This window comes from Dermacentor andersoni, chromosome 3 (assembly GCF_023375885.2).
Source record: "Dermacentor andersoni chromosome 3, qqDerAnde1_hic_scaffold, whole genome shotgun sequence".
Lineage (NCBI taxonomy): Eukaryota > Metazoa > Arthropoda > Arachnida > Ixodida > Ixodidae > Dermacentor > Dermacentor andersoni.
The window spans coordinates 46,844,615-46,858,656 of NC_092816.1; the positions used below are offsets into that span (position 1 = coordinate 46,844,615).

Here is a 14,042-nt window from a genome sequence, read left to right on the forward strand (position 1 = left end):
TCCTTTTATTCCACATATCTGGTGCGGTCCAACGAGAAGCATAATAACGCTTTGCAGACGTTTAGCTAAAATTTTGGTATAGATCTTATAGTCCACATTTGTAAGAGTTATTGAGCGATAGGCCCCTACTGATAACAGTCTAGTTGGATCATCTGTCTTCGGTATCAAAACAATATGGGCAGCGCGGAAGGAAGGCGGTAACCGTTTTTCCTCATAGGCTTTGCTAATAACGTTATGCAAAATTGGGATGATTTCTTCAGTGAATATTTTCTAAAAGGCTGCTCCTATTCCGTCCGGCCCAGGTGTTTTTCCTGGAGTTAATTCTTTTATGGCACTTTTCACTTCCTCTATACTTATTGGCTGTTCTAATCGCGTCTTACATTCTTCATCGAGCTTAGGCATTACATCAATAACCTCGTTTCTCAGCCCAGTTCTATCGCCTTTTTTATTCGCAAATAATTCGCTGTAATGTTCGACAAATGCCTGCTCAATTTTACTCCTGTCTGATGTCTGTTCGTTACGGTAGTTGATCTGTCGTATTACGTATTGAGCCGTGTATTTTCTTTCGTCACACAACGCTCGCTTGTTGGGCGTTTCACCAAACCATATCTTTTCGGCGCGCGCCCTTATCACTGCTGCTCTGCACTTTTCGGTTTCAATTACTTCTAGTTTGCTTTTCACTTCGCGAATTGCTTTTATATACATGCCGGGATTGCCGCTTTCCATACATATAAGAAAATCGAGTTGGCACTGGAGTTCTTTTTCATTACACTTTTGCTTTTGACTAATAATGGTTCCCCTTTCAATCGCAATAATCTTGACGTCCTTCTTAAAGTTTTCCCACTCAGCTGCCCACCCATGTGGCCCTTCGGACGCCATTTGTTTAAGTCTTTTTGTTACACACTCCATAAATTTTTCATCTTGCAAAAGTTTCACGTTGAACTTCCACAAGGCCCAATTAAAACGGCTTTTTCTGAGGTTGCTTCCTAGTGTAGTCATGACAAGGCTATGGTCGCTGAAAGACACATGTTTCACTTCATAGTGGCCACAATCCCTTGCAAGATCAACTGTGACATAGATTCTATCCAGCCTAGCACAGCTTCCACGCTGGTAATGGGCATAGATAGGGCTACTTCCTCTTAACAATACATAACCGAGGTCTTCTAAATAACATTCCTGGAGCAGTGAAACAAGCACTCGCGAACTTTTATCTCGTACAGGGATGTTTTTGGCTCGGTCTTCAGCCAAACATACACAATTAAAATCACCAAGCAAAATTAAGTATTTATCACTTTTTAAAAATTGTTCGAAGTCTTCAAACAAACCAACACGCTCATAATCGATGTTTGGCGCATATATACAGATAACACGCCATTGCCTTGCGCAGTACGAAAAGTCAACAACAAGCAACCGTCCCGCCTCTGACGCAACTACTTTTTCACCTTCAATGCCCACGTTGTTCCTTATATAAACTGCACAGCCACCAGAGGTGCCTATCGCATGGCTAACACAAACATTGAAGTGCCTTCGAAAAGTTCCCACCATTCGATCCGTCTGCTCCTCACTTTCTATCTTTGTTTCTTGCACGGCTACTATGTACAAGTTATTTTCCAGAAAAAGTCGGTTAAGTTGATTTTGCCGCTTCTTAGTCGCCAATTCCCGTACATTCAATGTGGCAACACGTAAGGGAAGAGCGAGTTTTTCGTCCTTAATTTGTGAAGAGCACTCGGATCGGGCAGTGTTTACCCCAGAAGTCAAGGATGCAGTGGAGTCTTCACTCAGTTGTTGCAGTAGTGGGTCAGGATGAACTCGCTGCCCGTCGCCTGCTTCCTCAAACGAAGTTCGGTAGCTGGACGGGACAGCATCGTCCAGGCGGCGTCGCTTATTCGGTCCCATCTTGCTCACTCACCAAGGGGAAGCGAATCGCCGCCTTTATTTCGGCGGTTCATCCACCGGGTGTCTATCAGGAGGAATGTTCGGTTTCGGCTTTAACGACGTTCGTCGCGTGAACGCCGTTTTCAAAGGCGGGCCCCCGCCACCTGCACCACCCAGATGGTCCGGTTCACCGACACTGTCGCTGTGCATGCGCTTTGCCGACGCCTCTACAACGCCTTCCATTGTTTGACACTGTACTGTCGGTGTTTCATTTGGCGACGTCACGATAGCTTCACTAGAAGATTTCCCTTGATGACATTTTCCATTCATTTTGTTGTGCACGTCGTCACTGTTTGCACCGGCCAGATTTTTTTCACACGTTATTGTTTGTGGGGATGCGCGACTCTCGCGCGTCCCCTGATGTTTTTCCCGCATAGCGCATCCCCTGATACGCTGTTTTTCCGCACGGCTCGCGTGGCCTGGCGGTCGGAGTGGTACAAGCGCGGTGCGAGAGATGGCGCTACTGTCGCGCTGCTGCGGGGTTACTTGGGCGCTGAAAGGGAAGGCGCTTGGTCTCTTTGGGTTCGGGAAGCGAGCGGGAGCGGACGTGCCGCCCGCGCGTGCGCCGACTATGCTTCTGCGAAACCGTCTCGCGTGGCCGCCTTCGAACGTGCCACCATTCGCGTGACTGTACACGCGAACGACCAGGCGTTGGGATCCAGCATGGGGCGAACATATTCGCTCGCAATGCGGTCGCGGTAACTCGGACTTCTAGATTTGTCGCGCGCCCATCGGCATGCTTTGGGGATAGCAACTCGGCTAGCAGGCATTGATCTATGAAAGGTGCAATAAATGCCCTTGTGACTGTTTGCACTACTGTGTTGTCGTTCCTTTGTCCCCAAGAGTACGGAGGAGAACCTCGTATCTCCCACATGTTTCAATAGCTGGCTCACGTTGTTGTACCGCTGCCGGAGGCGTTTCCACAGGGTTTTGTTCCTTCGTCACCGTGGCAGCTGCTTCTTCAGCTTCAGCCTCGTACATGATATTATCCAATATGTCAGCGTTCTTTCTGTGGCCCGTTATATTTGCGTACGTGAGCACGCATTCGCTTTCGTCATGGCCGAAGCGTCGGCACCGTGAGCATCGCGGGATCCGGCAGTCGCGGCGGATATGGCCTTTACCCTGGCAGCGCAAGCAAAGTGGCGCCTTGCCTGAAATAGCTACGAGAGCAGGCTCGCCAGCGACACGTACTTGGTATGGAATATCTTCAGTCGTGACCCCGGCCTTCAGCTTGAGGTTCAGCACGCGCGTTGTCGTACCTTTTTCAGAAATGCCAAGGACACGCCAGCGCTCCTTTGTCGTTTCCATAACCTCGCCGTATGGCTCAAAGGCCACACTTATGTCGTCATTCGTCACGTTAGGGAGGACCCAGTGAATTTTCACTCGGAGATCTTGTTTGTTCGGGTCTAATACCAGACATTTTCTGCCTTTCACAGTAATATTCCCCGCAGTTAACAACTTCTTCATGCTTTCATGGCTCTTGAACGCAACAGCCCACACATGATTCACCTGAAATACTCCTAAGGCGTCAACCTCAGGCAGCAGCTCCAAACGTCCAAGGGCATCCCGGTAGTCTTCAACTCTGTACGGCCTTGCTCGTAGGTCACCGTGCAAAAAAAGTGTATTCAAAACAATACGACCTTTTGGCAAATAAGGCAGGAGCACTTGGTAGTCCTGGCTGTCTTCCATGTCGTCCCTGTTTCCGCAGCTAAACTGGGCCGCTAACACCGCCCCGTTGGAGCACATGAAAAACACGTCCGTAGGTTTTCGCGGCCGGAAGTGTCTGTGCTAGCCGGGCGGACAAACGCACCCCTTGGGAAGAATCACCGACGTGTACAAGGTCAGAAACATTCGTTAGAAGATAGCAGGAGAGGGGGAAAGATTGACAGCGAGCGCACGTATGTAAAATAGCGATAAAGGCCATGAAAGGAAAAAAGAAGCAGCGCCCAACGTGGGGCTCGAACCCACGACCCTGAGATTAAAGGTCTCATGCTCTACCGACTGAGCTAGCCGGGCGGACAACCGTACCCCTTGGGAAGAATCACCGACGTGTACAAGGTCAGAAACATTCGTTAGGAGATAGCAGGAGAGAGGGGAAAGATTGACAGCGAGCGCACGTATGTAAGGTAGCGATGAAGGCCATGAAAGTAAAAAAGAAGCAGCGCCCAACGTGGGGCTCGAACCCACGACCCTGAGATTAAAAGTCTCATGCTCTACCGACTGAGCTAGCCGGGCGGACAAACGTACCCCTTGGGAAGAATCACCGACGTGTACAAGGTCAGAAACATTCGTTAGAAGATAGCAGGAGAGAGGGGAAAGATTGACATCGAGCGCACGTATGTAAGGTAGCGATGAAGGCCATGAAAGGAAAAAAGAAGCAGCGCCGAACGTGGGGCTCGAACCCACGACCCTGAGATTAAAAGTCTCATGCTCTATCGACTGAGCTAGCCGGGCGGACAAACGTACCCCTTGGAAAGAATCACCGACGTGTACAAGGTCAGAAACATTCGTTAGAAGATAGCAGGAGAGAGGGGAAAGATTGACAGCGAGCGCACGTATGTAAGGTAGCGATAAAGGCCATGAAAGGAAAAAAGAAGCAGTGCCCAACATGGGGCTCGAACCCACGACCCTGAGATTAAAAGTCTCATGCTCTACCGACTGAGCTAGCCGGGCGGACAAACGTACCACTTGGGAAGAATCACCGACGTGTACAAGGTCAGAAACATTCGTTAGAAGATAGCAGGAGAGAGGGGAAAGATTGACAGCGAGCGCACCTATGTAAGGTAGCGATGAAGGCCATGAAAGGAAAAAAGAAGCAGCGCCGAACGAAGGGCTCGAACCCACGACCCTGAGATTAAAAGTCTCATGCTCTACCGACTGAGCTAGCCGGGCGGACAAACGTACCCCTTGGGAAGAATCACCGACGTGTACAAGGTCAGAAACATTCGTTAGAAGATAGCAGGAGAGAGGGGAAAGATTGACAGATAGCGCACGTATGTAAGGTAGCGATGATGGTCATCATCATCATCATCATGAAAGGAAAAAAAAAAGAAACAGCGCCCAACTTGGGGCTGAGATTAAGAGTCTCAAGCTGTACCAACTGAGCACGCCTGACTTTTTTTTTTTTTTGTTCTGACACTTTTTCTTTATTCGGCGACTTTCTTTTTTTTTTAGCATAGCAGGTGCCATACACTCGAAGCGTTTTTCTTTTACAGCTTTTCTAACAAACACAAAGAGAGAATCTCACATCTCTTTAAGTACCCGTCTTTGCTGCAGGCGCTGCTGCCACACCTGCCATCTCTTGCTAAACTCATCTTCACCGCCCAGAAGCGAACTTGAATACGCAAAAGCATCCCAAAAGTGCGTCCGCATAGGTTTCGCGTTTTACAGAGCGAGGACGTAGTCAGTTCATGATCTCCAAATTGCGTACAATCTGAGTAGTATCAGGCTTTCAACACTGCTGCTATGTTTGTCATGTTCCAGTGTCAGAAATTTTACGTTATCCCAGTTTGGGTATATGTGTACGTCCAACACAATTCCTATGTTGTGCCAAAAGTGTACTGAGTTTTTACAAAAAAAGAAATACCTGCTGCAGCGATTCTGCATAGGGGGAGAGCGGGCAGTCCGTTGATCAGGGCACAATAAAACCCTTGTTACGTGGCCATGTTTTTACAGGTAAAACTTCGACATGTACCCTAACGAAAAATGCGTAATTGCTGTTTTTACAGGATATTTTTGTAGGCGCTTGAAAACGTCAGACTCGAGCTGCTTCCAGCTCGAGACCGATATAGTGGTCGTTGTAATAGCATACCTAGAGTGTGCCAGTAGAGGCTCTTCTGTTTTACATTCTTTATGTACTCTTGAGAAAAATGTTGCTCGAAGAAGCGAGCTGCCTGCTCCACCTCCCTGTACTCTTAGGGTGCGGGCTTGTGGGACTGCTTGGACACCAGCGATCCACTCACCTAAGTACCACCCTCCTAATTGTTTGGAAGAATGAAATACAATACGATGGGTTTGGTTTTTGAAGAAAAGGTACCTGTGAAATTTGAGTTTTACATCTACGTTTACCAGCCCTAAGCCTCCTTTTGCCTTACTTAAGGATAAATTACTGCGCCTCATGTGCTCAAATCATGACTCCCAAATATATGTTGCGCAAAATGTATGTAGTCGAGTAACGTGAGCCGGCAAGCAGGGCATGACCTGCGCTGAGTACGATATAACTGGAAAGAACACACTGTTACACACAAAGGCTCTGTTAATAAGCGGGACCACTCTCTCTTGCCACTGCTGCACTTTTGCCGCGAGGGTACCACTTCGAATTGTGTTTTGTCCATACTGTAGGTTGGTAGCATCAAAACACGCACCGAGGTAGCTGATGATTCCACACGTCCACTTCACCTCTGGAAAGGTGGTTGGTTTTAAGGCCCCGAACCTAGCCATGCAACCGCGCACTTTTCCCGATTCCCTTTAGCACCAGGCACTTTACAGAAGTCCATGACATGCTGCACTTCTTGGCGGACTTCTTTAGTGGCACGGACAAGCGTAAGGTCCTCGGCGTAGGCGAGGACTCTCAAAGAAGTATCTGCGAAACTGAAGCCTGACGCGGTTCCAAGTACAGAGCAAAAAGAACTGGCGACATTGGGCATCCTTGCCTAATGGACCTGTTGAGCTCTATTGTCGGAGTTGTTTGCCCGTTGATTACCAGTCACGTTGTCACTTCTCTGAAGCAGACACTTGTATATTTTAGAAGCCGGTCCCCAATGTTGCAGGCCCTAAGCAAGTTTAAGAGAAAGTCATGTGTTACTCTGTCGAAAGCCTTGCTCAGATCCACTTGCAAAACCGATCCCCTGGATCCATCAACGGAGGCTGCTTCGCACAGTATCCGCACGGCATGCAAGTAATCACTGATGCGACGTCCTTTGATGCCATAAGATTGATGGTTCCTTTTTAAGTGTTCCGAAGGCAAAGTCCAGCCGTCTAGCTATAAATTTAGCAAGAATTTTGTAATCGGCCGTTAAAAAACTAATGGGGTGAAAATCGCTCACTGTCGGCACTTTCTTTGATTGCTTCTTTGCAGTAAGACAGTAACATCTCGTCGCATAGATGGCGGCAGCAATCCTCGTTTCAAAATGTCATCGTACACGTCGCTTAATGTTGGGGCTGATTCCGGGGAGCTAACCGGGCGGACAACCACAGTTCGTGGCAAGAGTGACTGGTGGGTACAGAATCAAAAATATTCGTCAGAAGACGGGAACAGAGTGGGGAGAAAATGCGAGATAGCGTGAGAGTGAAGGACAATCAAAGTGAGTCGATGTGAGTGCTGACACGCATGCTGGTAAGTGTAACTTGAATGTCTTTTAAAGAAATGTACTTGGTTCTGTATCTAGCGATGAAGCATACGAAAATAAGGAATCTATTAGGAAATGCTGCTGTCACATATGCAAGTGCTTGAATGCCGTAGCGTGTTCTAAGTGTAGGCGCAATATATTACAAATGGCTTTAGTTATATATACTATGCTTCCCAAATAGACTTTTAAACGAGTCTTTGTAGAGCGAATAGATCCGCCTTGACGGGCGTACTGACTTCAGCAAGTGGATTAAAGATGGCTGTAATTACAGAGCCTTTGCGAACAATGCGCGATGGATGGTTGTCTTCATATTTGTATTTTTTCTATGTTGTGCCACCTGTGTGGTAAAGCAGGCCCTCCTCAAAGAAAAGAGAAAAAAAAGAATTTCTTTATTACTAAGACATATGTTTCATTCAAAGCAAAGACGAGTTAGGTGATACATTCGACGCAAGAGCAACAACTTTTGTAGTTGAATGTAGTAGTAGCTTAAGTACAGTACGACCACGTATCACACCCTCCCCCCCTCCCTCAAGAGAACGAATAAAAACGCAATAGGATAACTCTTCTAAACTGTATTTCTTGCTTCTTTGTTTGGTTGTTTGATTGACTGCGACTGCTTTACGGCAGACAGTGTAGAAGAGAGCAAATCGCTACTTTGAGAACGACCTATAGTACTCGACACGGATGATGCGATAAGAAAAACATTTTCCTCGCTAATTCACATTGCTACTAAAACTCTGGCAAATAAACGTTCGTCTCGTGCGCGGATTAGATGCTTGCGTGTCCCCTCATAAACACCTGCCTCTTCATTGAAAGATATATCACCGCTAGCTGTTTTAATGAAATGAAACTGTGGGAACATTTTAGTATTTACGAGTGTAACTAATCTGTCATAAACGAGAAGAAAGGGGGTTAACCGAGGGGCCCGACTTTTATTAGTCATCCACTTTAATTTCCATTAATTTGTCGTTTCATTATTTCATTTATTAAGCACAAGTAATTTCCCTTATGTTGTCCTTGGTGTCAGTGTTTGTTGGCTTCTTATGATGTGACTAACCTGTCCTAACTAACTCGACCTCTTCGACTGCGCAAAGCGCAATCTGGAAGTTAACTTTATTACTTGGGTGTATAATACACGAATTTCCAGACATCGTGATGAGATCCAGACCACCTTTCATCGCGGCGTTCTCTACGAGAGACAGGTCCCTTCTCTAAAACCGTGATCCAACTTGCTGCATAACTACACACGTATTCGGCGCGTCTTGTCTGGCGCTTGTGATCAATCCGTCCGTCCGTCCGTCCGTCCGTCCGTCCGTCCGTCCGTCCGTCCGTCCGTCCGTCCGTCCGTCCGTCCGTCCGTCCGTCCGTCCGTCCGTCCGTCCGTCCGTCCGTCCGTCCGTCCGTCCGTCCGTCCGTCCGTCCGTCCGTCCGTCCGTCCGTCCGTCCGTCCGTCCGTCCGTCCGTCCGTCCGTCCGTCCGTCCGTCCGTCCGTCCGTCCGTCCGTCCGTCCGTCCGTCCGTCCGTCCGTCCGTCCGTCCGTCCGTCCGTCCGTCCGTCCGTCCGTCCGTCCGTCCGTCCGTCCGTCTGTCTGTCTGTCTGTCTGTCTGTCTGTCTGTCTGTCTGTCTGTCTGTCTGTCTGTCTGTCTGTCTGTCTGTCTGTCTGTCTGTCTGTCTGTCTGTCTGTCTGTCTGTCTGTCTGTCTGTCTGTCTGTCTGTCTGTCTGTCTGTCTGTCTGTCTGTCTGTCTGTCTGTCTGTCTGTCTGTCTGTCTGTCTGTCTGTCTGTCTGTCTGTCTGTCCGTCCGTCCGTCCGTCCGTCCGTCCGTCCGTCCGTCCGTCCGTCCGTCCGTCCGTCCGTCCGTCCGTCCGTCCGTCCGTCCGTCCGTCCGTCCGTCCGTCCGTCCGTCCGTCCGTCCGTCCGTCCGTCCGTCTGTCTGTCTGTCTGTCTGTCTGTCCGTCCGTCCGTCCGTCCGTCCGTCCGTCCGTCCGTCCGTCCGTCCGTCCGTCTGTCTGTCTGTCTGTCTGTCTGTCTGTCTGTCTGTCTGTCTGTCTGTGTCTGTCTGTGTCTGTCTGTCTGTCTGTCTGTCTGTCTGTCTGTCTGTCTGTCTGTCCGTCCGTCCGTCCGTCCGTCCGTCCGTCCGTCCGTCCGTCCGTCCGGTTAAATTTGTCTACCTTGGGTACAAGCGACAATATTTTGACTGCGTTAGGTGTTAGAAGAAACGCATGATCACTCATCGCAACACAAAAGTATTCAAATGAGTCAAATGAAATTATCCGTGAATGTGGTCACATGGTAGTTGAAGGAGCAGTGGGAAAAGGACAGTGACGGGTGTTCCCGCTAATGTCGCGTAATGAACAAAATACGTGGCAGTACCGACTTGTGACGTCACTCCAAATGCCTGACTTCAGAAAACCAAACTGCACCAGCCTCGGTGGCCCAGTGGCTATGGCGTGCTTTGCTAAGCGCATGATCCTGGGTTCCGTTATCGTGGTTCCCGCATTCTAATATAGGGCTGGATTACAAAAACACCTCGTTTACTTATGTTGACTGCGCGTTAAATGGAAATCCGAGTGGTCAAAATTATTTCTGAGCCGTTTTTTACTCCTGCGTCTTTCCTAACCTCAATGTTGCCTCGGGAGCCCAACCCCTCCCCCACTCCCAATGCATCAAACAACAAAACCGCCCTGACCACGTCTGCAAGCCTGCTCTTCACTAACATGAATATTTACCAAATTGCGCAACTTTCGGTCGTTCTAAGGAACGAACATAGATTTACGCGGTCCCGATAAGGATTCAGTTTCGGCTGCGATTCAAGTCAGTGGGTGTGTTATAAATTTCTTGCCGAGGAGAGACTGCAGCACATACCTTGGCTACTCGAATTCCTGAATAAAAATACACAAATGAGTCCGTTCACGCCGCAGGTTAAAGACGGCGAAGTATACGACGAACCATCCCGCTCCGCCTCGGCGCTCTAATAACCGCCTTCGCAAGAGGGATCGTCCCAAACTCGCATCACCCTTACACGTTGAATTCCCACGCCCTCTTCTCCCGACGCGTTGCCTCCCTCTTCTTCAGACGTCATCTCTGAAGATATCGCTCAAGCGGACGACTCAATTGTTCGGCGAGATGCAATCGCGCCTCTCTCTCTCTCTCTCTCTCTTGCACTGTACATACGTGCACGAACTACCGCCCTGCGAGGGGGCGCTCGCTCATGCCTTGCCTGCAGTCATTACCGACGTGATAGCAACAATGCCGCGTTCAGTTCCGCTAAATGGGCGTGCATTACGGATACCGCGGTGAAAGAAGTGGTCCCAACGGATAATCGTTCTTCTTCACGTGCGCGCCGTCCATATTCTGCAGTGCACTCACATCCGCGTACAGCCTGCACGTACCAGACCACGAGCCATGGATGCCGGAATGCATGCGGACGCCACTTCAGCCGCACACGCGTATCACATTTCTTCCACGTTCCCCGTAGCAGCGGTGTTTTAGATTGAAGGATACACCTCGGTTTCGCGGCTACGAGGCGGCGGGTGTTAACGGGTGCACCCTTGAAAGGGCAAGATTGGGAACCCGATACTGGGCATTCATTTAGCTCTCGGCGCCCAAGGAGCGGTAAGAACAAAACACGCTTCGAGAGCTATGTAAAACACGTCCTCGTTTAGAACGCGCTTGTACGAGTCGACCCAAGTTTGCATCAAATTTGTATATATGCTGTTCACATTCGGCCGTTTGAAAGCGCCCTACTTGCCGCTGATGATCTCGAGATCAGACGGGTTCCATTTCTGGCATGGCCGCCCTTTGATCGCATGCAGAAACGTAAGCCAGCGCTAAGATACCGGCGAGTGCTAAGGAAAGCACACGAGCTCTTCGGAGGTATTGCTCGAATTAACAACGTGCATACCACACCGTGTTTTTCTGCGTTAATGCGCAGCCAAATTTTAGAAGGTCAGCGTTGCTGCAGCTGTGATATCGGCCGCGATGTAGAACGCAAAGGAGTGCGCATTCGGGCTCAATGAGCTTAGCTCAATCAGTGAACGCTTAGAGTTAAGTACAGACAGGTTGGCAGCATTTCTGTCCGCACCAACACAGAAGAGTGCCAATTCCTCAATCTTTATTTATCGCTGCCAAATAAACGGCTTCACTTAAAATATGAAACTCAAGCGTTTTACGTGCCAACACCACGAACTTATTATAGCGCATGCTGTACGTAGCGGGCGACTAGTGTTTCAACTCGTCTTTGCTAATCAAAATGAGAAGATTTGACATGGCGGCGCCTTTGCGGTTGCATATATATATATATATATATATATATATATATATATGTGTGTGTGTGGTTGACGACAACGAAAGAATGAAAGGTTACAAAAGTAGACTCTTTAAACTCAAACACAATTAGCATAGATAACAAGGCAATTTATTCACCCGTAGGCACGCTTACAACTGTGGTATGAACTTAAGTACAATATAAGGTACAGCACATTTAATACATCATACTTGATGTAAACAAAACAGATTAGCAAATTAAATAACAAATGGTGTCTGTTTGACACTGGCTTTGCCACACACAACAACAAAACATCTATGTTCCAGCCATTTCACTTGTTTCTGAGACGTGAAGCGTTTACACGCGCTTGTCATTGCTGATTCACAGTATGGGTTTATAAAAAATAGGTCCACGGAACAAGCGCTCTTAGTTGTTAAAGACAAAATAATATATAACATTGAAGGTAAAAAATATACACTTGATCTATTTTTCGATTTTCGCAAGGCCTTTGATTGCGTACATCATGATACTCTCCTTAAGAAGCTTTGTGGCTACGGGGTTCGCGGTATTGCGCTGAACCTGTTGAAAAGTTACCTGACTAATAGATCCCAATACGTACGAACATATAACATCTCGTCCGATATACAGACAATAATGCATGGTGTCCCGCAGGGATCAATACTAGGGCCTTTATTATTCATTACATATATCAATGACCTAGCCGATATATATAATTCTCCAGATCTGGTAATGTACGCTGACGACACAAATCTTTTCTTTTCCTTCCGCTCATTACTCATCCTCCAAAATATGGTTAACACTTATTTACTGAAGCTTCGCGATTGGTTACACGTAAATAAGCTTAGTTTAAATATAAATAAAACAAAATATATTTTTTCAAGCCGATCAACACCGTGGAACGTTATTCTATACAGATTTATTATGATAATACACAAATCACTCAGGTTTCTTCTCAAAAATTCCTCGGTGTGTGGTTTAACGAAAATCTCTCTTGGTCTGTTCATATCTCAAAACTTGCTTCTGAACTAAGCAAAATTGTTGGTCTGCTCTTTAGGATTGCTAAACTCTTACCTGTTTGGTTAAAGGTGTCCATGTATAACGCACTGTTTTTCTCAAAACTGTCATATTGTAATCTTGTATGGGGGTACGACTACATCTTCAAATTACCATAAACTACTACTGCTACAAAAAAGAGCCTTGCGTGCTATTGAGGGCTATTGCGGCGCACCACATAAATTACGTACACAACCCTTGTTTGTTGAACATAGCATACTACAAGCTGAACAAGTGTATTATCTACGGCTGTTGCAACACATTCATAGAAACAGTTTGTACTCTATTGCTGACAGTACTATAAAATACGACCTTCGTGAGGTAAAACTACGTGTACCGCGAACACGCACGAATTATGGTTAACAAAAGCTAAATTTTCAAGTACCGAACGCCTTCAACAAGTTTCCCTTTAGAGATGATTTCTTTTTATCTAAAAATGTGTTCAAGAAAAACGTGAAACGACGTTTGATTGAAGGCGAAATTCAAATGTAAGAAAATGTATCTACCGTTTCTTTATACATACATTTCTTTCTATTTTGGTGCGGACAAGCAACAATAGTTTGCTGCAGTTGCATGTTTTCGTGTCTTAATTCACCAGCCATTTACGCATTGTACTTGTACGTGTATAACTTTGTGTGCTTGCATATTACCTTGCACATGCTTGTATTTTTGCCGAATTAAGTTTCACTGTGCGCATTGTAGCGTTGTTTTGACATATTTGTCGCGCCTTCCATGTGCATTTTTTTTTTCATTTATATTGTTACTGCCAACTGTATGGGTGCGGGGGCCTCGTCAGGCCTTACCGCCTTTTGTCCCGGTCCCCTCTTTTCCTTGAAAAGAAGAATAAACTTCACTTCACTTCACTAAAGCAGTTCTTTTTTTCCTCCGTACGTATCAAAGAATCAGTCTTTGTCTCACTGGTTTTAGGGTGGAGGCTGAACGTCTTGGCAAATTTTGTGATATCCTGCTATCGCTTCTCAGCAAATGGTGATATTTTAGCTTGAAACAACGAGCTTTCTATTTTCCAATGAGCATAGCATTTGCATGAGCAGAGGAAAGTGATTATAGTCTCTGAGCGGACTAACTTCAGCTGGCTCGGCTATCTTTCAGAGGTGAAGGGTGTGGGAGTTCCTTTGGTCTAGCGGGGCGCAGTCGTTGCTGTGCCTCCGGCTCCGGACTTATTCGCCATTGCGAGGAAAACCCCTCCCAAATGCCTGCCCCTCGACCTCGCGCCGTTTTCCCCGGGCGCCGCGGCCGCGTCCCGCGACGTCATGCTACGCGGCCCTCCGATTGGGTCGTGGGGCGTGACGTAGGGAAGAAGTCGCGACTAGGGAAGATCGCCGTTCGCGGGGGAGTCATGCTGCGGCAGGGACGAGCGCCGGTCACGAGAGGCAAGCTGCGAGGTACGTGAGCGACCAG

General features: G+C 47.6%; 5 non-coding genes across 5 annotated transcripts; all 5 read right to left on the reverse strand.

The window, feature by feature from the left end:
• Positions 1 to 3,878: 3,878 nt before the first annotated feature.
• On the reverse strand, positions 3,879 to 3,951 carry TRNAK-UUU (transfer RNA lysine (anticodon UUU)). The gene has a single exon. It is a non-coding gene; the product is annotated as a tRNA-Lys (tRNA).
• Positions 3,952 to 4,097: 146 nt separating this feature from the next.
• On the reverse strand, positions 4,098 to 4,170 carry TRNAK-UUU (transfer RNA lysine (anticodon UUU)). Its single transcript has one exon. It is a non-coding gene; the product is annotated as a tRNA-Lys (tRNA).
• Positions 4,171 to 4,316: 146 nt separating this feature from the next.
• On the reverse strand, positions 4,317 to 4,389 carry TRNAK-UUU (transfer RNA lysine (anticodon UUU)). Its single transcript has one exon. It is a non-coding gene; the product is annotated as a tRNA-Lys (tRNA).
• A 146-nt stretch (positions 4,390 to 4,535) lies between these two features.
• On the reverse strand, positions 4,536 to 4,608 carry TRNAK-UUU (transfer RNA lysine (anticodon UUU)). Its single transcript has one exon. It is a non-coding gene; the product is annotated as a tRNA-Lys (tRNA).
• Positions 4,609 to 4,754: 146 nt separating this feature from the next.
• On the reverse strand, positions 4,755 to 4,827 carry TRNAK-UUU (transfer RNA lysine (anticodon UUU)). Its single transcript has one exon. It is a non-coding gene; the product is annotated as a tRNA-Lys (tRNA).
• Positions 4,828 to 14,042: the final 9,215 nt, after the last annotated feature.